The sequence below is a fragment of the Stegostoma tigrinum genome, chromosome 3, assembly GCF_030684315.1.
Source record: "Stegostoma tigrinum isolate sSteTig4 chromosome 3, sSteTig4.hap1, whole genome shotgun sequence".
Taxonomy (NCBI): Eukaryota; Metazoa; Chordata; class Chondrichthyes; order Orectolobiformes; family Stegostomatidae; genus Stegostoma; species Stegostoma tigrinum.
This window is the reverse complement of record NC_081356.1, coordinates 55175089-55195559: the sequence shown is the minus strand read 5'-3', so window position 1 is coordinate 55195559 and position 20471 is coordinate 55175089. Positions and strand designations below refer to the sequence as shown.

At 40.7% G+C, this 20471-nt stretch overlaps 1 protein-coding gene and 1 long non-coding RNA gene across 8 annotated transcripts in view; one reads left to right on the top strand and one right to left on the bottom strand.

Annotated features, from left to right (window-relative positions):
- Nucleotides 1–16243, bottom strand: part of LOC132209489 (uncharacterized) — a 28027-nt gene extending 11784 nt beyond the window's left edge. The window contains exon 1 of the long non-coding RNA XR_009445570.1: nucleotides 16104–16243. This is a non-coding gene — a long non-coding RNA (uncharacterized LOC132209489). The remainder of the gene's footprint in view (nucleotides 1–16103) is intronic.
- LOC125450767 (spindlin-W) overlaps nucleotides 15504–20471 on the top strand; it is a 74214-nt gene continuing 69246 nt past the window's right edge. For 3 of the 7 annotated variants that reach the window (XM_059644614.1, XM_048526901.2, XM_059644613.1), the window contains exons 1-2: nucleotides 15504–15632; nucleotides 17158–17237. The gene's annotated coding sequence lies outside the window, so the exon portion shown is untranslated. Of the gene's footprint in view, nucleotides 15747–17157; nucleotides 17238–20471 lie in introns of all 7 variants that reach the window. The other 4 variants (XM_048526900.2, XM_059644612.1, XM_048526899.2 and 1 more) reach the window with 2 other exon arrangements.

The window sequence follows — 20471 nt, the reverse complement described above, 5'->3', positions numbered from 1 at the left end:
AGCAGGATCGGTGGAAGAAAGACTTTCATGACTTGAGAACAGCAGAAGAAAGGTGCTTATGACTGGAGAGGCAATGGAGAAGGCAGAGCATTCCAGAAGACACATTCTGTGTGGACTTTGAGAGACTAAGTTCTTATTTATTTCTTTTCTTACTACTTGGGTCATATCCGTGGGACTTGTGTTTATCGGAATAGCATACCAGTAGAATTTTGCTCCATTAGGGAATTGTGAGGAGTTGGCGGAAATTGTTTGGTTTGTTAGTAGTTCTGTTAATTTCATCACTGTTAGGGTTAAATAAATAAACAGTTACTTATTACTTTTAAAGCGAATATCAGGGATTCTCTTTCATTTAACCTCCCCTTCTCCGTAACACTGAAAAACTGTCACTTAACAGCACTTTTGACAACTCCTTCCATCAGTTTGCCCATGTGTTGTATCTTTGCCAGTATGACACCTTATATTTAGGTACGTCCAGTGCTGCTTCCAGCGTGTCTGCCTTCACTCTTCATTGAATCAGCGTAGTTCTGGTTTAACAGTAACGGTAGAGTCGGCAATATTTTGGCCATGAGATTGTAGACAGTAGTTGAATATAATTTTGCTGTTGATGGTTCACTGTATCTCATGGATTCCCAACTTTGAGGTGGATCCTTTCAAAATCTGTCCTTTTTAACATGATGGCAGTACCACACAACACAATGACAGTCTCTTCAGTATGAAAGTGGGACTTTGCCGTCACAAAGACTGCACAGTCGTCACTCCTACTGATACTATCATGGATAGATGCAGCTGGGATAGGTGGTTTGGTGCAAAGTCATAAAGGCTTTTCCTCTTGTTGATTCCCTTGGCAACTGCATTAGACCTGGTGTAGCAGCTTTGTCCATTAAGATTTGGTCGGTAATGGTGCTGCTGGCCTCACTCAGCAATGGATATTGAACTTCTCCACCCAGATTACATTCCACTCCCTTGCCATCAACAGTGTTTTCTCCAAGTAATGTTCAATATGGTGGAATACTGAATCATCAGTCAAGAGGGTGCAAGAGGTAGTAATCATCTGGTTTCCTTGACCATATTTGACCTGATACCTTGAGACTTCATGGAATTCAGCATTAAAATTGAGGAAAATTAAGGCAACTCCTTCCCATCTGTACACCACTATGCTTCAACCTCTAGGAGGTTTGTCTTGATAGTGGGACAGGACATATCCAGTGAAAGTAATGGCATGTTTGTGAGATTGTTTATTAGGTATGGTTCCATAAGTATGACTTAGTCAGACTCACACTTGACTAGTCTGTAGGATAGCTCTTCTAACTTGACACAAGCCCCCAGACATTAGTGAAGACGACTGTGCTGCCTTGGATGGTCCATCAGTTTCATTTCTTTTGAATACTGAGTGGTTTTGGATTCTGAAAATGTGCATTGTGAGGGTCTGATGTGGTAGATTTGATTTCTGAAAGTATAGTAACAGACCTCAGATTCATTTTGTAATGTCAACAATTTTCAAAGAATGTAAGTTAACATAATATAATTATTTGTGGCTTTTGGCCTATTCTGTAGTTGGCAGCTATTGTCTTTAATGGTTGAATGAGTAAATTTAGGCTTTGTTTATTTTAAAAAATCAGCACACACTGCAGTTGTATAGACATCTTTTGGGAAAAGAACGAGTGTATTACTGCCAAATATCATTGTGTATGAACATTTCCTGTCATTGATGTGGTTGGAGAAGTATATTTGATGATGAATTATACATTTTTATTTTCTAGTTTACCAGCTTGAGCATTAATGGGTTCGGGATATGGAGTCAGACTGGCTTGACATATTCTTCAGTAATTCAGTCATCTAACTATGAACAATTAAGGTAGTGAGGAGCTCTGAAGGACTCCACTTTAATAAAATATTTTCATTATGGACTGATTGTGAAAGACTTTTGAACACAATACCAAGACTATGGAATGAATTTACTCCTCTCTGGTAACCCTAGGTAATCCTGGAGAGTTGTCATCCATTCTCGTCACTTCATCAATTAAGTTCTGGATGAGAAGATCCATTAGGGATTTTGTTGACCTACCACTAATTAAACTGGTTAATTAAAGGCCATTTAAAGGCATAATGCATCACCTCCTAGATTAACTCCTTCACACCAGGCAAGAAAGGTGCTTAGTTTCCAAAATGGGAAATCTGGGTGACCTGTCTGTAGGCTTGGGATGGGGAGGATTCCTTTAACTTTGAGATAAAAAAGAAGCAGGGATACAGGGCAAGGGCCATCCTTCTGCCCTTGCTTCTGACTTGCTTGAAATCCCTCTCACCACAAGCCCTACTCCACAATAAGAAGATAAAGAACACATCTCTTTGTTACTGAATTCCTTTAGGTGTTGGCATTTTTGGGATCTAGATGCTGCCATACTCTGAAGCAATCTGGTGACCCACGATAACAGTATTGAGGTCTGTGCTGGGTCAAGAAAACTGCCTACCTGCTGCTGACAGCTCTTAGTGAGCTGGCATGGAGTAGGTGAAGTTGTCTGGGCCACAAGTGTTAATTGCCATTCGACATGGACATCCCCACTATTTGCTTAAATGTAGGAAAATGATGTCAAATGAAAATGTTGTTAGTTTAGTGCTGGTGGTTTAAATTTCATTTGAAGTCTGAGCTGAACAGGGAAATAATTGGAATAGAACTCAGTCATATTCAGTATTGAGTGTTTTTCCTGTCCATCAAAGTTTTTGGCAGATATTGTGTCAGGGATGTTTTAGGTTAATGCACATGGAAAATAGATATCATATATTGACCAGCATTTTCACCATGTTCATTGTGGCTTTGTTGAATCCTTATATAGCTCAAATCTATTGTGTTTGCTGCTGGCCTCAAAAAAGAAAATAGTTATAAATTATATAGCTGTTCTCTGAAGTAAATTTTAGTAAAACAGGTATTAAAATGAATGGTTAACAACTGAGAAGAGGCCCTTTATAACTAGAGGCCACAAAACTGTGCATTTTCTAATCCAGTGTCTCTATGGCTCAGGCATCCCAACAGGCATGGAAGTCTATGCTGCCAACACTAGACGATACTTAACAGACTTGACCACCATTAGCACAAGCCACATCTTCCAAGACGAAAGATTGCCAGCACATTTAAAGATTAACAGCAGGTAACCTATGTAACAGCATGTCATTGAAGGAGACTTCTTTGCTTACCTTGTTTGAGCTGTTGTACCATCAATGGTGCAAGTGCCAAATATGCTTGATATTGGCATTTTAATGTGCCTATGGTTGCATCCATGGGGAGGCAGAAGTTGTATCTGGGTGTGTCTAGACATGCTCCCTCAATATCTCCAATTTAGTTTTGAGGCATTGACAGCTTATATACTTATATATTTAGGACTTTAAAATACTGAACATTTAAGTTGTTTTTACATAGAGCAAAATTTTCTATACCGTAGTGTACTTTCCATTGGTACAGAAAAATCCATGTTGTAGGCCAAATCACACACAGTGCATAATCCACTGGGAAAAAAAAATAATATTTTGCACAAGGCAGAATTAACCCAGATATTTAGTACAAGAGGTCAAATGATTTCATGCCAATTGAAGTGGACATTTAAAGAAAGCACAATTAAAAGGTACTGTGGAGTGGCCAAATGGATAGAATATGAGGCTGTGAACATGCTCACTGACCCAGTGTGTTTGGTTGCAAACATTTTGTCACCATGCTAGGTAACATCATCAGTGCGCCTCCGGTGAAGCGTTGCCGTTTTGTCCCGCTTGTTATTATTATGCCTATAGGTTTACTAGGGTGGTTGGTATTACTTCCAGTTCTGTTTCTCAGTGGTTTGTACACAGGGTCTAATTCAATGTATTTGTTAATGGAGTTCCGGGTGGAATACCAGACCTCCAGGAATTTCCTGGCGTGTCTCTGTTTGATTTGTGCAATTATGTATGTGTTGTCCCCAGTCAAATTTGTGTCCTTTGTTGTCCATGTGTAGTGAGACAAGTGAGAATTGGTAACAAAAACAAAGTTGCTGGAAAAGCTCAGCAGGTCTGGCAGCATTTGTGAAGGAAGAAAAGAGTTAACACTTTGGGTCTGGTGATCCTTCCTCAGAACTGGACCTGAACTGTTAACTCTTTTTTCCTTCAAAGATGCTGCCAGACCTGCTGAGCTTTTCCAGCAACTTTGTTTTTGTTCCTGATTTACAACATCCGCAGTTCTTCGGGTTGTTTTAAAGTGAAAATTGGTCATCTCTCTCGGTGGCTAGCTGATGCTCATGCATCCATATTGTCAATTTTCTTCCAGTTTGGCCTGTGTAGTGTTTCTCATAGTCCTTGCATGGTATTTTGTATATTACACCGGTTTTGCTGGTTTTAGGTATGGGATCCTTTATGTTAGTCAGTAGTTATCTGTTTGTGGGCTACTCTGATACCTAGGGGTCTGAGTGGTCTTGTGGTCATCCCTGAAATGTTCTTGATGTACAGCAGGGTGATAAGTGAGCCTGGTCTTGTTGTGTCTTCCTGTTGTGGTCTGTCTTGGAGGTAACAGCGGATTGTGCTTTTCGGAAATCCATTCCTTTTGAAGACTCCATATTGGTGCTCCTGTTCTGCTTTGCTTAGTTCTGGGTTGCTGTAATGTGTTGTGGCTCATTTAAATAGTGTCCTGATGCAGCTCTGTTTGTGGGTGTTCGGGTGGTTGCTAGTGTAATTGAGTATCTGATCCGTATGTGTCGCCTTTCTATATATGTTAGTCTGGAGTTCCCCGTTGTTTTTACATTCTACCATTAAGCCCAGGAAGGGTAGTTGGTTGTTGTTCTCTTCTTTAATAAATTTTGAAGTTTATGCGTCAGTGGGTTTCTTCTAGTTTTGCACATTTAATAATCACAAAGGTGTCATCTACAAATCAGACCCAAACTTTAGGTTGTATAGTGGGGTGTGCTGTCCGTTTTAACCTTTGCATTACTACTTCTGCAATCAGTCTTGATATTGGGGATCCCATTGGTGTTCCGCTATTTGTGTTGTCGTTGAAGATGAAGTGGGTTGTGAGGCAAAAATCTAATAGTTTCATGGTGGTGTTCCTACTGATGTTGTTGGTGTCCTGCTTACTCGATTCGTCCCGCAATCCAGGACACTTAGTGTCACTTGACAACACCCCTCCACAAAACACCTTCTGGAAGCAGAGAATGCACTGATGCAAATCTTCCCCATGTCAACCAATCAACATCACATTTTGCTGCCCTCTTCTGTTTAACTAACTTCTTACACACCCAGTATGTTAAAAATCAATTGCATTTAAAAAGTTATCAAAAAAAGACATCTAAAAATTATCAAGAAAAGTTACATAAATAAAAATGTTACTGAAATAACTTCATGGTGGCTGGTATCCCTTCATCAAATCACCCCTTATTTATACGAGCAAAGTACAACACACTGACCCAGCTAGCTCAGAGCTGGCTCTTAGACTGGGCAGAACCCCTGACACCCTTGTTTATATCTGTCACCCAGACTCCTTGAATGGACCAGGTTAACAGTCCCAGTCAGGGAACTCATATTCTATGAGATCCATCTGGCAGACCTTGTTCTAATCACTACATCCATCCCAGTCTAGGTCATGGTACGTAGACTTGCTCTTTTGCCTGTAGCATCTCCTAGGACATTTTTGCACCATGTCTGGTTCCTCCAACTCTACCTTAGATACTGGCGGTGTGTGCTGGCCCACAGCCCGTCTATTGTACCTGCAGCGTCTCGGCTGAAATTCCTTATCTTCTTCAGTTGGTAATGGCATTGAGGCTGCAACATCTGCCATATCCATCTCGTCCTCAGACGTTTCTTCAATGCTAACCAGAGGGGGATGACCGATGGGTTCTGAGAGCCTTGCTGGATGTTCTGAGGGGTCGGGTATGTTTTCCTCCTGCGCTGATTGTGACATTGCAGCTTTTATGAAGTCCACGTGCTTGTCAGGGCAGCCTCACCTATCTGAACATTGTACATCACAGGACATGATATTATGTTGATTATGCCCCTTAGCCTTGCAGGGCCATTCCCGTGGTTTCAACACCGAACTTCGATCCCGGAGGTTAACTGCCTCTCTCACTTAAAAGAGTCTTGCGTCCGACATTGGCATTCCTGATGTCATCATCCGCTCCCGAGGCCCAGGAAGATCAGATTTAATCTGATGCAACTCTGTTTGAGGTGTCCCTATAGTTGCATGAGGGGTGGTCCAATAATCAAACAGGTACCAGGACAGTTTGGTATCGAGTCAAGCTGTGGCCTGTTTCTTTAAGTTTGCCTTCAAATGTTGAACTGTATTTCTGCCAGATCTTTGGGCAATGGAAGGTATGGAGCTGTCCTTACATAGCAAAATACTTGAATTTCCTGATGATAAATAATGGCTCATTGTCAGTGACCTAAACCTCTGGAAGTCTGTGTATTGCAAGAGATGCTCGCAATTTTTCTATCATTGTCCCATGTTTGCCAAATGAACACCATGTACATTCAACCACTTTGAATGATCATCCACAATGACTAAAATGTAGACCACATGAAAGGATTGTCATATTCGTCATGTAATCAAGGCCAGTATCCAGCCATTCCCATGCATGTGGGCAGCTGATGGTGGTAATTTTTATTTCTTATGGCATTCTGGGCATTGCCCCACCAATGCAGCTATTTTGGCATCTAATCCTGGCCAGCAGACAAAACTTCTTGCCAACGTTTTCATTTTGGAAATCCCTGGATGACCCTTGTGGAGTTCAGCCAGTATGTGGCAGTGACCTTTGCTCAGGATAATCACTTTTGCTCACCATAATCAAATGCTGTCCTCTATGGTAATCTTGCCTTGCTATGTCCAAAAAGGTTTCAGTTGTGGTTGTGATGACCTCTATTTCTCTCATCATCTCCAGCTGTTCTCCTTTTGCCAGGACTGGGTCCTTTTGTGTCCATAGTCTGATATTGTCAGCGGTGATCGGAAAGGTATCAAGGAAGTTTAAAACCAGAACAGGCTCTTCTAGTGCAGCACTACTGGTGGTGTATTTGCCAGTAGGAGGTGGCTCAAGGCATCCATATTTGCCACTTAGCCTTCCGTTCAATTTTCCGATTCTGTCCCTTTGTGCTATGCCATCCTAGTGTGTTCTCTTTCCATAGCTAGGTCATTTTTTCTTTTATTTTGGGTGGTGTAATCTTACAGTGCTCTTTGACTTTCTCTAGAATGTCTTCACCACCTATGGCTGCAGTGAATAACAGAGTGGAAGGGAGGGGTTTGCCATTGGTTGATGACATTCCCTATGCTTCCCAGCTGGGAAGGAATTCTGTGAGGTTGCTGTAGGCATATATGTTGTCTTCACAGATTATTGCCCTTTTCACAAAATCTCTGGTTGTTCTATCACAAAGGCTGCCAAATCAGATCCTTTTGCCCACATATTTGCAGGTCCTTTGACTGCTTACTCTCTAAGACCCCCTTTCAGTCCTGTATACTTACTGGCCCTCTATGACATAAGAGGAACTGTCAGTAAAATTTTTGGAATTTCCTTGCCAACCTGGTCAATATTATTCTTCCTTTGAATTTAAGTTTACAAGGTCCTGTTTGATAGCTTGGCACTGAAATTGAACATTCATGAACCTTGCCATCACAGTTATCACTGCTGTCTTATATCATCAGAGACCTGGGCTCAATTCCACCCTCGGGTGAATGTGTGGAGTTTGTGCATTCTCCCGCTGTGTGCGCGTGTTTCTATCGGGTGCTCTGGTTTCATCCCAAAGATGTACAGGTTAGATGGATTGCCCATGGGAAAATACAGGGATAGGGTGGGGGCGTGGGTGCTGACTCCAGGAGGGATGTTCTTCAGAGAGGCGTAGACCCGAAACGTCAGTTTTCCTGCTCCTAAGATGCTGCTTGGCCTGCTGTGTTCATCCAGCTCCACACCTTGTTACCTTGGATTCTCCAGCATCTGCAGTTCCTATTATCTCTAGCAGTTAACCATAGTTTGCTTTGGAGGCAATTGGAAGCGAGTTCCTTCCCTGCAAGAGGAGGGTCCTGTCGGCAATCCGATTTTGACTGACACTACTGTCCTTTACGTGGCTCCTGAGGAGTTTGTGTTTGGTAAGAAGACACATGCACTCAAACACACGAAATATGTAAAATGTTGGACTGCCCAAAAATAAGCCAACAAGTGCTTTTTGCATCGTATGTAAGTTTGTTTCACTGGATAGAGTAACCACGAGGCATATGCCGCTAGAACCAGCCTTTTTGTGTTCAAGGACCATGGATACTGAGAGGTCTGACGCTGCCACCGTTAGGGAGAAGAGCACTGATGGGTTGATGGGTTGCAAGACAGGGGATGACACTAAGGCTGTCTTAAGGTGGGTGAACACAGCAATGTGTTCATCCAGCCAATGCCACATTACATCTTTTTGAGGAGTTGGTATAGAGGGCAGCTAAGGCTACAAAGTTGCCAATATGGTTTGTACAGTAGCCCAAGAATCCCCCCCAAAAGAACCTTAGGCCTTTGTGATCGGTTGACAGGGGCACATTTTGGATAGATTGAATACGATTCTCGTCTATTTCTAACTTCCCCAGAGTAACCTTTTTCCCTAGATAGTACACTTCCTGTTTAAATATTGGGGCTTTCTTGGGGTTGACCTTTGCCCCAAGATCAGTTAACAATTCCGCTAGCTCCTGGAACAGGTGTTCATGCTCCAGAGCTAAGGTCATTTACAAAATTAAATCATCCATGTACTGGACCAATTAGTCCAGGCACCTTTGATGAAAGATTGAAGTTGAGTTATGGAAGTAGGTCCAAGTATATTGGGCACCCTGAAATGTGAAGGCAAATTTATGTTGACACTTTGGGGTCAGTGGGTCAGTCCAAAAAACTGTTACTAATGTCTAGGGCCGTGAATTAATTGGCACTTGGCACCAATTTCAACATGGTGTTTGTACTATTTACCACCATAGCATTAGTGAGGGGAGTAACCTTATCCAGCTGTCTTTAACTGATACTGGGGCACAAGGCAAGGCCCCTCTATATCAGTGTCTCCTATCATCCTCCCACAATCATGTTTATGTCAGGCAAACACTGTCACATTTTGCTGTATGATCTTTCTAAATTTCCTGATCATATGTCATTTCATCTGGTTTGACTCTTAAGGATTATTACAGTAGACCGTGCCTGCACAAATTCCCATTTGGATCACTGTCTTCTGATACGTTATTACTGTTAAAAGCCCAGATGCAGTCATTGAGAGGGTCCTGAGCCTGTCCTGCCTTCTGCAAATAATCCGTTTCTAAAGTATGCTCTTCCTCCTGTCCCTAAGTGTAAACTAACCTGATGGGAAACAATAAGGTTTCAAATTTTGGTGTCAGTTGACCCGATCTCCGCCCCTTGCTTGGAGTGACAGGTAAATCTGCTCAACTTAATGGTATTGCAGGTTTGCCAGGACTTTATATAAATTGTTTTGATTAATAGTGGTGCAGAACCCTCCCATGTCCCAAAACATTGCAACCCAATGACCTCCAACCAAGCAAGGGACAATTGGGTGACTCACTGTATAGACCTGCATTATCCAGCAAACGTATTTCACTAAGAACTGTCCCTGTGAATGGGGTACCCTCCATTGTCACTGTATTTGGTAGAGAAGGCCTTTGGAGTCACGGTCCCCAGATTCAACATTAGCTATGCTAAAGGGTTCTCCTTTTCATGGCCCTTCTAGGCCAGAGGAGTGTGATACTCTTCTGTGGGATCGGAGCCCCATTGCGTGGTCCTATCTGTCCACATACAAAGTCCTCACCCTGTCTCTTGGGTATGCATAGTCTTATGCTGCTCGGGATGGACCTTGAGAAGAAGAGGTGCCTTTACCTGTCCCTCTGACCTGACCCGACTCCTCCAGGTCACAAAGGCAATCTGTGTTATTGCTTTTCTTTTTGATGTCTCCTGCATTTCTCTTTCCCATGACCTAGCCATCCAATGTAGGATCCATGCTTTTGTGTATGCATTATCATTGGGACCGAAATGATCACCAGCTGCCTAAGCCTGCGGTGGGCTATGGGAGATCAAGGGTCTGAGCAAAATGGATTTCTTTTCCTCTGACTTCTCCTGTTCAGAACTGACCAATACAGAGTATTGAAAACAGCAAAAAAAAACTGTAAAGGCTGTAGCGTGTTCTCCCTTCCTCTGACAGTTTTTTTATGAAGATCCTCAGTTGAATTACCTTACTGCATCTTTAATAACTGTTTTCATGTCCTCTAAAGTCACTCTACCTATGTATTGAGTCTCTTGAGCTGATTTGACACTACTTTCACAGGCTAGCGAGATAAACTTCTTTCCTTCATCATTTTCAACCCCTGCTGTCGGCAGATCTGGTGCATCTGGCGGAAAAATTCTTCTGCTGTATCTGTCAGTAAAGTAATCTATTGGATCTTCTACTGGTTTAAAGGTGCCTGCCTTTTCAGCATTTCCCCCAACTGGCTTACTTTAGAAGGTGCTCTGTATTATAGGGCAGGAATTCTCAGCATTTCCCTCTGTCACGAATCTAATGGTAATTATGGTGGTCATCGGCAAGGTATCATGCACGGCACATTTTACAGATTGTGTGGATGGAACTTTAGATTCACGTGCAAGAGGTGGGTCTTTGTCCAGTGGGATCACCCTGTGACCCCACCCACACCCAAACTGCCTCATCGAGCGTATCCCAATTGGGTTCATTCTCGCCTCTTTTGTTCAAAAAAGCACAAACTATGCCCCATTTTGCTTTTAGCTGCTCTTGTAACTGCTCAATCTCCTTTAAACATTGTGTGTCGTCTTCTGTTTTTCCTCACTGGGTTGTATCAGACATCTGGTGCACTACCAATATCCTGTTCTGTAGATCTCCACACTGGTCTCACAGTTGGGTGATTTGCTGCTGGTATTGCTGTCCTTCTGAAGAGCCAAACTAGATATCATATTTTGCTGATCCTCCAACCGAGTAACACATCCTCTATGCCATACCAGTATGTCCTATACCTTATTCGTTAATTCTTTAATTTTACTATGTTATAGACCAGACCAGACCCTCTCAAGATATTTTAAGAAGGTAGACTAGACCCTAATGACTTCTTACGGAAATGTAATTTGCCATATTCCAGATGCAATACGACTGGTCAAACTACTCGAAGTTAAGCAGAACATATTTTATCTAAATGCTATAGTTAAAATACAACCAAGAAAAGGGAATTTAAAATAACAACTCTATTGGAAAACTTAACAGAATAGCAGATACAGTTACATCCTATCAACATACTCTTCAGCAAAGGGTAGATTCAGAAAAACAGATTTTGTCTCACATGCAATTTAGCAGCCTCAGAAGAGAACCCCCAGCATTTGGCTGTAATCAAGAGATGGAAAAATAACTTTCACTTCTTCAAGCCCACAACAGCAACTGCTTAAAGTTAAACTTAAAAATTGAAAAAAAAACAGAATTTCCCATCTGAGAGTGCTGGCCACACCCATCCAGGTTGCTTCAGTTGTTCCAAATTTAAAAACAACCCAAGGCCTCAGAAGCTATTCACTCTACTGATATTGGTAGACTGCTCTTCGCCTCCACCCTATAATTTCTCTTAAAAAAAAAAGGACAAAATAATATCTTAAAGTATCAGTATCATCATACTTGGTCTTTTACACCAGCAATATTTTAACAGCCTGCTGCAAGCTTTCAATTTCAGTCATCACACTTGCTATTGCACTTCCCTTTCTTACTCTTTTGGCACCATTACTTCAATACAAATGTTTCTACCAGTTAAATTCCCAGAAAGGCATTTACGCCAGTTCTCTTACTCTATGAATCTGACAATGGAATAAGGTTCATTTCTACTAGGTGAAACTGACAGAGAAATATGGTTTGCTATTCTGCTGCTCTGGGTCCCTCACCATAATGTCTCTCCCTCTATTTCTCTCTCTCTCTCTCACTTTGTTGGTCCCTGACTTTGCATTTGGCTTCTTTTATTCAGGATCCCTGGTCTAATATCTGGTTCCTCACCACTGTCTTCTTTTATTCAGCCCCATATCATAAATGTAAATAGTTTTTTTGCGTATCTGGTTTACTTTCTTACTTACTGATAATGGGATGTAGTTTACCATGATGCGGTTTATTATCATTGAAATGAAATATACATGTAATTCCTTCCCTTTATTTCCTGAGTAACCTTTAATCAAGTTTAATTCTGTTTTGGAAGCACAAGATGTTAAAGAAGTCTATACTACCCAGATTACAGCTGGCTGGACTAAGGTTGAGACTGTTCTTCTCATTCCCAAGGTTCCTGCTTCTTGTGCTGACGTCTGGAATTTCAGCGTCTCTGATTCGAGTGGCCCTTTTAAATACAGTTGTCTAGGTCATCCCCAAGTATGATGGCTTATAATCATTTACTATGTCAGCATACAACTGACATGTAGATTCCTGCTATGTAGTTATAGCAGTCTGATACAGCAATGTAATTAACATAATTCAGTCACCCCATGTGAATGAGTTTCTGTGTTGTAAAAGGCAATGTTGGGAATTGAAATTTCCCTATTGATTCAGCCTATCCCAAGAGCTGGGCTGTCTCAAAAACAGTTCTGGCAAAACTCCAATCTATTCTTCCATTTGAAACCTTGAAGCATTGTCTTATCAACACCTGCTCAATATAGTAAATTAAGGTAAATGGTTTGCATATCCATCTGGCCTGATCCAATTTGACAGTGAATTCTGCAAACTTATTGGTTTACTATCTTACTTACAGCTCAAGGGGTGAACAGCCAATTCATTTTTCTATTTCTTATGATCTTAGCAGCATCCACACAGTCAACTCTTTCTGTTTTCATAACATGGTCCAATTCCATCTCTATCTCTGCTGATCAGCTGCTGAAACCATCATCTGCATTTTTGTTGTCTGTAGCTTTGATGATTCCAACACACCGCTGGCCAGTCTACCATATTCAATCTTCTGTAAACATGAACTCCTAAAAAATTCTGATGATTGTGTCCCATCTTGCATCAAGTCCAGTCACCTAGTTTCAAATCCCTCAAATTCTCTCTCCATAGGTCCCACAGTGGAGTCACAGATAGACAGGTATTATAAATGGAGGTCAACCCTCCCCACCGCCGCTCCGACTCTGTGAACTAAAACAGAAACACTCAATGAGGAGAACCTCACCCTATAATCTGTAAAAGGAGTGTGAAAAATGGTGTAATCTACCTTTTGGCAACTTCTAGCAGTTAACTAAAATAAATCCCTGACACTCACTTCATAATCAACAAGTAGCAATTTATTTATCTAACTCTAACAGTGAACCAGCTAACTAACCTATTAAAAATAAACTGAATAAACCCCCTTCTAACTACTAACAATTCCCAAATAAAACAAAATTCTAATATTATGCTGTTCCAATAAATACAAATCCCATTTCTATATGATAACATTAAAAAAAATTTAGTCTCTCTAAATTACCACCAGGTTACGTGTCTTCTAAAATGGTCTATGCCTTCTCCATCGATTTTTCCATCAGGAGTATTCACTAGTTACGCCATGGGCACCCTTGTTCTTTAGATGGTGCTTTCTCTAAAAGATAGAATAGTCTGTCAGAGTCAGCAATTCTCTCTTGAGAGGTGATGGCTGTCAACTCTGGCAGATGACAGTTTGGTCTCCTGACTTTGCCCAACTGCCCCTTCTTTTATATACTGATGACATTCAATTTATTACAATAGGATTTGTCCTATGTTGTCAAAGCCATCAAATTTAAATTTAATTGGTTTTTGGTATCTAAGTGCCTGGTTCAAATTGATTGGCTAAAATCAAAATTTGTCTTGGTGAACTGCTGCTTGGCCTGCTCGTTGTATGGCCTTTTGATACAAATGTTTCAATTCAGCTACTCTCTAAATTCCTGCAAACTGTTAAGCTTTTGCTCACAGACCTTTTAAAATCTCTAATCATATAAAAAAGCACATCACCTTTTAAAGAATCCACACAATGGTTTTCCCTAGCATTTTACATACACCAAATTCTAACTTCCTGCCTCCCAAAGCACTAGTGCACTACCCAACAGAGGGTAGTGAAGAAGGCATATAGTACACCTGCCTTTATTGGTCAGTGCATTGAGTAGAAGAGTAGGAGGTCATTTTGTGACTGTACAGGACGTTTTGGAATACTGCATTCAATTCTGTTCTCCCAACGATATTGTTAAACTTGAAAGGGTTCAGAAAAGAGTTTCAAGGAGGTTGCCAGAGTTGGAGGGTTTGAGATATAGGCAGAGGCTGAATAGGCTGGGGTTATTTTCCCTGGAGTATCGAAGGCTGAGGGGTGACCTTATAGAAGTTTAGAAAATCATGAGGGACATGGATAGGGTGAATAGTCAAGGTCTTTTCCTTAGGATAGGGGATTCCAAACCTGGAGGGCAAAGGTTTAAGGTGAGAGGCAAAGATCTAAAAGCGACCAAAAGGGCAACTTTTCATTCAGAGGGTGGTGCATGTACAGAATGAACTGCCAGAGGAAGTGGTGGAGGCTGGTACAATTATAACATGTAAAGGCATCTGGCTCGGTAAATGAATAGGAAAGGTTTAGAGTGATATGGGCCAAATGTTGGCAAATGGGACTTGATTAATTTAGAGATAGTAAGAACTGCCGATGATAGAGATAACACAGTGTGGAGCTGGAGGAGCACAGCAGACCAGACAGCATCAGAGGTGCAGGAAAGTTGATGTTTCAGGTGGAGATCCTTCTTCAATTAATTTAGGAAATCTGGTCAACATGGACGAGTTGGACCAAAGAGTCTGTTTTTGTGCTGTATATCTATGACTCAGTGGCTCTACATCTCGCCAGGATATCTGCACTTCTCTATTTCTGCCTTATTGAGTACCCCCGTCTTTAATCACCTGACAGTCAATGAATTTGCCATCAGATAACTAAACCTCAAGCTCTGGAACTGCATATCTAAACTTTCCCCTTCACTTTCTTCATTTAAAACGTTCATTAAAATCTACCTCTTTGATCAAGCTTTTGGTCACTGGTCCTAACGTGGCAGTGTGTCAAAATTATGCTCTGTAGCATTATGGTGCATTTTATAATTCGAAAGGTGCTATATTAAAGTACATATTATGTTGTACTACTTTAGCCCCTGGTCTGAGTTGAAAATTTTACAAATTTTCACCCTGATAAGATTTTCACTTTTGTGATGCATCGCTTTGCACGAATATGATCATTTATTACTTTTACAAAATTAACTTCCCCAGTGATATCAACTGGACAATGGGATTATGACAGATCCGCAACTTTCATTTAAAACGCTAAGGCTGACACAACATATCCTTTAAGTACGTTCCCAAACTTATTTTCACAGCTGTCTCCTAGGTTCAAATAAGAACAAAAGAAACCCAGGAGCTTTAAATTGGCGCGCCTGCGTACAATCCAGGGAAGGGAACGAAAATAGTTGAGTCTTTTTACAATAGAGTCTGTTGTATCTGCATAATGTCAGTGAAGGGCAGGCCAGCAGCACTCTTTCTCCGCGGCTGCACAAAGAATCAGTAGGCACACTTTTTGGCAGGAAGTCGGCCCTACGCGACGTTACGGACCGTTATAGACAGAGGCGGAATCGCGTGTGAGCTCACTATCTGGCGGGGGTTGAGTGAGTGCTAGCGTCGTCGTTCCTGCGGTGTGTAATTGTGTGAGACGGTGCCATAGTGTTTGTGGACACCGGGGACACAGTCTCCGGTTTTGTCCATACCTAGATTTATATGTGTGCATATCTCTATGTATAAAATCAAAGGTAAAGGATTTTTTTGTTTTAACTTACCGTCTTATGCGAGTCTGTCGTGTTTTCAGAAAACAGCGACACCGGGTGAGGTAAAGGGGAGAGGAGAATAAAAAAAAATGAGGCAGCACAAGTGGGGATGAAGTGTGTGTGAAGAAGTCGAGTGGAAGGGAGGTAGTAAGCGAGCGGGTGGGGGAGTGGAGAGGAGGAGAAGAGCGGAGTGAAGCTGAGTGAGTGTGTATGAGAGAAGGAGGGAGAAAGGGAGGGCGGCTCCGGATCCTTTGTTCAAGCGCGAGCGATCGTTGGAATCCGAGCCCGGGCTCTTCTGATTCTAATGCTGCTCGTGCAGACAAATAATGCGGCATTACTAACCTGCATCATGGCTGCTACACTGCTGCTGTGATTTCACACATCTGATTGTTTTCCTCACGTCAGACTGCAAACATCCAGGGACTTTTCTGCAAGTAGAGCTCCCTTTTTTTAAGCTGTTAAGATATCTAGCCTCTCAAGGTTTTTGCTTCTGTTTTCTGCTTTTCCACCGCCTCATCTCCCCCCCCCCCCCCCAATCTATGCCTGAGGTTCACTGTCATTGAAGGGAGATGGGTTTTGTTCTTGTCGAGAGAAATGAAAATGTGCTTAAACTGAGAGAAACAGCGAAATCAATACTTAAGATTTGATTGGGGGGGGGGGGGGAACTGGCATTAGATGGAATGTGAGACGAAGTCCGCTGGATTCTAGTTCATTTATTGTGAAGTGGTTGTTATGAATGTAAATAGCGCATTCAGCTCCCAAATACAGATTTACATATTTTGCATTTTCAAGTGTCTGTTCAAAACATTTACTTTGTTTTTAAACTGGTTTCATAGCGCTTAACTGAAAATTAGTAAATACATTAAGTATGATGTCATTGTGGAAGACGTGGTGTATAGAGAGGTAGCATCTACACAGTTTCTGCCAACAAGCTGATCCAAAACTAAATAAACTCCCTTGTGACACGTAAACATAAACATTGATGCATAATTTAAACATGCAAATCGGTAATAGCCACACTTTGTGCACATGGTGTGGACATAACTGCTTTTTTTTCCATCTTCCACTGTTTATTCTTATGTCAGGTAGTTTGTGCTTTGATATCAGAACTCTAATGATCATAATTCATTGTTGTGTAGGAATCACATATCTGTTTCTATTGCAACTTTTTGTTCTGGGTAGAAAAGAACTGTCTGGAAAATAAGCAGATTTGTTACCTTTTATAACAACAAGATGCTGTCACAGATACAGCATTACTTACCTGCACAATTATTAAAATATTCCTAAGGTTCTACATATTCCAATTCTGTGGTTAATGTTATATCACTAAATGTGTTTTGACAGTTCATGTAAGTGATGTTGATACATGTCCTTTTTCCAATTTCCTCTCTTTCAGGCCCTAACACACTTAAGAATATGGTTTTGTCCTCATCTGCTACTGTGCACAACTTCATCATTCTTCATTTTTGAGGCTAGGTAAGGAGCATGACAGTCGAGCTTGATCTGTTTCATGCCTAACATTTACTTGTCTATTTTCAATAATGGTGATTACCAGAAGGAATTCTGACTGTTTGTATACTCTACCCTCTTCCCCAACCTGGAGCTGATTGGGCCAAATTTTGTAACCCTCTTCCAGTTTTGATAATTGATCAGCTAACTTTGAAATTAAGAATCGTTTAGGATCAACTGAGATATGACATTGACAAGGATTTCCAATTACTAAAGAAGGTTCACTTACAAGTGTTTATACCTCAAGGCACTTTACAACCGTTAAATATTTTTGCAATGTAGTTTGTGTTGAACTGAAAAAAATGCAACAACGTCTTTGTATCACACCAAGGTTCCTCAAAAGAACTGATTATCGACTAGATAGCTGTTCCAATGATATTAGTCAAGGGTAAATATCCATAGATTGGTTGATCCAAGCTACTGTTTCCAGATTAGTGCTATGGGGCCTTTTGTATTTATTGGAAACAGTTGATATGGCTTCAGTTTAATTTCTTGTTCAAAAGAGTTTCCTCTGACAATGTGGCACTCCTCAAAATGCATTAATGAATTAGCTGAGATTATTTGTTTAAATTTGTAGTGTAAGTGATAGTGCTACCCCTGAACCAAGATTTTATTCTGGGTTGTTAGTTGTGTACCTTCAAAAATTCTGCTGTACTGTATTAGGGAGCATTTCAGATGAAATGTTGAACTGAATCCAGTCATGTCCACTTTACATTCACCCACAGGGAAGATAGTCATGATCCCATAGTATTGTTTGAGGAAAAACAACAAATTCCTTTCTGGTACATTCACCATTGCTTACTTCTAAATGAACATTACTACATCAACTTATCTAGCCATTTGCCTCTTTGCACAAACTTGATAGTGACTCTTTTGGCATTGCACATAGATCAGGTTGGCTCTGAATTACTTAAACAAAGTGTGAAGAACCTATTCTGTTTCATAGCTGGTATGTCTTTTCATATGTTCTTATTGATTTCTATCTGAGGTTGGTGAAAGTTATTACTTTATCTATATTCGTCAAAAAAAATACTTTTTGCATCTTAAAAGTTTAATCAGAGTAGTTTAGAGTGGTGTGACAAATGGATGTTGTGGAGAAAGGAAGAATTCATGAAGATGCTAAAATAACGCAAATATCTTAAAGCTTCATAAAGCAGGAATGGAGAGGATAAGAAGGTCTAAGAAACATTTTATTAAGACGTCTAAGACAGAAATGTGACAGATGAGTCAATAGCCACCACTAGTAGAAAGTAGACAGCAGAGAAGTAGTTGTCTGAAGTTAGAGAAGGAAGTGAGCAGGCTACACTGCTGAAATTAGAATAAATGAAGGTGAGAGCACAGAACAATTCAAAGCATTAGGTAAAGATTTTAATTGACATGACCAGTGAGAAGGAAAAATTGGAATGATAAAATTTTCTTTTAATTTCAGTTCATAGGACGTATGCAATATGCTGGCTAGGCCATGACTTACTGCCTGTAGAGTTGGTCACATTGCAGTGGGGCTGCACTCCAATGTAGGCCAAACTAGGTGCAAATGGCAGATTTCGTTAACTAAAGGATGTTAGTGAATTAGATGGGTGAAGCTGTGAATGGATAAATATTTGAGGAATACTTTCTTAATTAATTGCAGTTTATGAACTGTGACAGCGGATTGGAAAACAAAGTATTACGTGGCACAGATACGAAATAATCTTAGCGGTGGTGGGGTGGCAGTAGAGGTTATTCTAACTTTAATGTTGCACTGTATAGTTCAAAATGGATGATTATGCTGTATTTGTTTAGCTTGTTAAGCATGGCTGAGTTTATTATATATCTTTTTTATATTATTTTATGTAATTAAACATTCTGGCACTTGTAATATTGTTTTTCTTTGACTAGTTTGTGGATTTCAAATGTGTTCAATTGACCTCTACCATAATTCAGTTTGATAGTGTCAGGAACTTCCTGAAGATTTTGTGTTTTAGGCCAATACTATGACTACTGAGTATCTGAAGCTTTCCTCTAATTGTTTGGAGCCCACACTTCTTTTTATGTAAATAGCTTGAACTGCTAAAGCATACTGCTTTTATTTATTAGGATTGATTGTTTGGCTGCTGCTGGTTCTGCATCAGGGTACACAGCTGTCTTCATGCTGGGTTGGTCAAGCTTTATAGAGTCTAAAGAAAATTGAATAATTCCATACAAAAACAAATTGCTGGAAAAGCTCAGCAGATCTGGATAACTCAGTGTTTCTATTCACAAAGGATTTACGGTTAACCTAACATGATTGATTTGGGAAAGTTGCCTCTATTTCTGTGGTAACTCTCTCGACTCTGCATCAAAGGTTCCACTAGAGAGAGTTGAGCATATAGTCCAGGTTGACCACCTGCACTGCTGAGGTAGTGCTGCACTGTTGGAAGCATCTTATTTCAGATGTGACTGAATTCAGTTACATCCACTTTACATTCACCTAACAGGGCAGGTAGTCGTCCTGCAGTATTGTTTGAGGAAAAACAACAAAGTCCTTTCTGGTATATTGACCAATGCTTACTTCTAAATGAACACGACTGTATCAGCTTATCTAGCTGTTGCCTTATTTCATAAATCTGATGTAGCCCCTATTTTGTTACTGCACGTAGTTCAGATTGTCTCTGTCTCTGAATTACTGGATTTCCCCAAAAACTTTGAAAGCAAAACTGCAAGAGGGAAAAGTATTTTTAATTTAACGTTTGAGATATTTTTCTTCGTTATGAATCATATGGAAATTTCAATGTACTTTTTTATGGAGACAAAAGAAATGTGTCTATTTGTCTTAAATTGCATAGAATGTAGGAACAGGCCTTTCAGCCCATCATATCTGCACCAGCCATGACACTGTTCTAAACTGATTCCATGTGCCTGCACGTGATCTGTATCCCTCTATTTCCTGCCTGTTCACATGTCTTTCTAAATACCCCTTAAATGTTTGCTATTGTCTGTGCTTCTACTGCCTCCCTGGCAGCATGTTGCAGACTACCGTCTGTGTTTTAAAGAAAGTGCTTTGCACAACTCCTTTAACCTTGCCTTTCTCACCTTTAAACCTGTCCTCTACTGTATTTCATATTTCCACCTAAAAGAATCTGACAATTTACGCCTTTCATAACTTCATCTACTTTTATCAGTTCACTCAGAGCCTCAGCACTCTATTGAAAACAATCCAAGTTTGACCAACCTCTCCTTATA